The 2,836-nt window shown below is 45.9% G+C and overlaps 1 pseudogene; it reads left to right on the top strand.

Annotated features, from left to right (window-relative positions):
* Nucleotides 1-684: 684 nt before the first annotated feature.
* LOC104587956 (rust resistance kinase Lr10 pseudogene) lies at nt 685-2,522 on the top strand (annotated as a pseudogene).
* The last annotated feature ends 314 nt before the right edge of the window (nt 2,523-2,836 follow it).

Genomic DNA, 2,836 nt, shown 5'->3' with positions numbered 1-2,836 from the left:
GCCCTGGTTAACGGCTAGCATGGCTACCAGGGTTCCTCATGGGCGCGCACTTGCTCATGGGGACAGTGTTGGACCGGCACTGCGCTACCGATACTCAAGGGAGGCTTGGCATGCGGGCCTGGCTCAAGCATGTCCCTTCACTTCGCCAGCCCCTTGCCCAAGCTGATTGAGCTATCCCGTTGCCCTTAGCGCACGGGTGTGTTCCGGCCCAAGCGGTTGCCTATCATCAGGGCACACAGGTGCCTGTCATCATCGGCATACAGGAGACCCTTCACATCGGTGCCAAGTCACCTCATCGGCGCATGGTCGCCTTCCATGATGGTTGTCCCCCTTTAGCACGTAAGCGGCGCCTCCCGTGGACCGATCTGAGCCAGGAGAGTGCCCCGGCCATTGGACTTGAGGTCATGATCCAGTGCTACTGACGTTGGTGGAGCCATCCCATCGGGCAACTCCTAGCCTCTACGCGCAGAAAGGCTTGTCCTGGCCGGCCTTGGCCAGGACGCCGCACGGGTTTCTTCCGCTGCAGAACTACCCCCGTGACACGAAGGTAACCTTGGTCACACCGTGGACGGCTCCTTTTCGCTTCGCTTCTGCTCGGAAACTTCGTACGATAGGGAAAAAATGCGTTTACGACTTTGCAGTCAAGCTGAAAGCAACCCACAGAAACAATTAACATGAGCTGTTGAACGATGATCTGGTTTAATTATATGTAGAGCCAAGGACGTTTACTTGGCTCATTTTTTCTCTACTTTGATTAAAATTTTTTTTCTCAACATCTCTGCATGAAAATGTCTTCCAATTCCAACTCCTTTACACTAGCTTCTGATGGGAACGGCAATTACTGGTTCGCATACCCACCGCCGGACCTCTCCCAGTCGATAGAACACCAGTTCCAGAGAACACTTTCATGGGTGGTAGCAGCTTCTATTAGTAAGCTATCCGATTTAATTCGAAGCTTAATTCCAAATCCATCTTTTCGTTCAAAACTTAGCGTTTATTTTCCAATCCAACAGCCGGGACATATAACAACCTCAATAGTTTTATTTGAATTGCAGTTTCTGTATGGTTGGTTCAGCGGCAATTGTTGCGATAGTGTTCGCAATTGTCAATTGCTTGAAAAAAGTTGGAAGCGCAATACCAACATATGCCCGGGTGGCAACCAGAGAAAGTTCTGTAGCTTCATCACCGTCTGCTAGCAAAGTATTCCCGGATACAGGCACCGATACCATCCAAGTGACTGTACCACCAGCTTTCCCTGTGATTACAAATTAGCAGATGAGGATAGTGACTATCGAAAAGTTTCTGAGTGATATTGCCAGGGAGAGACCTATCCGGTTTTCGCCTGAGCAAGTGGCAGGATTCACCAACAACTACTCCACGGTATTGGGTTCTGGTGGTTTTGGAGTAGTCTACAGAGGAGAATTTCCAAATGGAGTGAAAGTGGCTGTAAAAGTGCTCAACAGAATTTCTGACAAGAGAGTGGAAGAGCAGTTCATGGCTGAAGTAAGCACAATTGGAAGAACAAACCATGTTAATCTGGTTAGATTGTATGGGTTCTGCTTCGACGACACCCTGAGAGCTTTAATCTATGAATATTTGGAGAATGGGTCCCTCGACATGTTCTTGTTTGGCGGGGCGCATACAGTCGAATGGGAGAAGCTGCAAGAGATTGCAATTGGGACGGCCAAGGGAATTGCGTATTTGCATGAAGAGTGCCAGCAAAGGATAATTCACTATGATATAAAGCCTGGGAATATCCTTCTTGATCCAGACTTAACTCCCAAGGTTGCAGATTTCGGATTGGCCAAGCTTTGTAACAGAGATAAGACCCATGTAACCATGACTGGGTTGAGGGGAACGCCAGGGTATGCTGCTCCGGAGCTGTGGAGGCCATACCCAGTGACCCATAAGTGTGATGTTTATAGCTTTGGAATGCTTCTATTTGAGATCATGGGTAGAAGGAGAAACCATGACCCTGATCTAAGCGAGCCTCGGCAATGGCTCCCAAGATGGACTTGGGAAATGTTTAACAAAGGAGAGTTGGCAGACCTGATGGCAATTTGTGAGATTGCAGAGGAAGACAGAGTCAAGGCAGAGAGGATGTCTATGGTGGCACTGTGGTGTGTTCAGAGCTCCCCTGAAGCCAGGCCTCTTATGAGCACTGTGGTGAAGATGTTGGAGGGAGGAATCGAAATTGTCCCACCACCAAATCCATTTCAATTTCTGGAGTCATCATCTCCAGATTTAGCAGCTTTTGGGGAATCTACCACAGGTTCAGACTCCTCATCAACAGTACAATCCTCTGAACCATGTTATTCCACTGCACGGAAGACAACTTTTGAGATAGAGATTGCTAATAGTTCATAGAAGCAAAGGAAATGGATTGGTTAATGTTTAAGATCATGTGTTTATGATGCAATTTCTTAATATTCAATTTAATTGCTGATCATCTGTCTGTTTCTTTCTGTATATAGAATGTAATATAATTATTTTGTTGTTTAATCATAATATTGTACATCTTATATCTGTTATAATCAAATATATGAAGCAGTTGAAGCTATTGGACATCAATAAAACAATCTAATTGAACCAACTATGCTAATAAACATACACTAGTTTCATGGGTAGATCGGGATTCAACCTGTTTCTAAATGGATATCATTATCTATTCCAGATCTTCTTCGGTTTCTCTCTATGATCACCACCAACTCATGCCGTATCGCCTTGAGTGATGGATGATCTTAGCTTGTCCAATCCACTAACATAGTCACCTCTCTATTAAAAGTTTCAACAGAGGCAACACTACAGGAAGCGGAGTAAAAAACGCAACTTCTAC

Source organism: Nelumbo nucifera, chromosome 1, assembly GCF_055504915.1.
Source record: "Nelumbo nucifera cultivar China Antique chromosome 1, China Antique-T2T, whole genome shotgun sequence".
NCBI classification, from domain to species: domain Eukaryota; kingdom Viridiplantae; phylum Streptophyta; class Magnoliopsida; order Proteales; family Nelumbonaceae; genus Nelumbo; species Nelumbo nucifera.
Note: the sequence above shows the minus strand (reverse complement) of the source record. Positions and strands in the feature narration are given on the sequence as shown.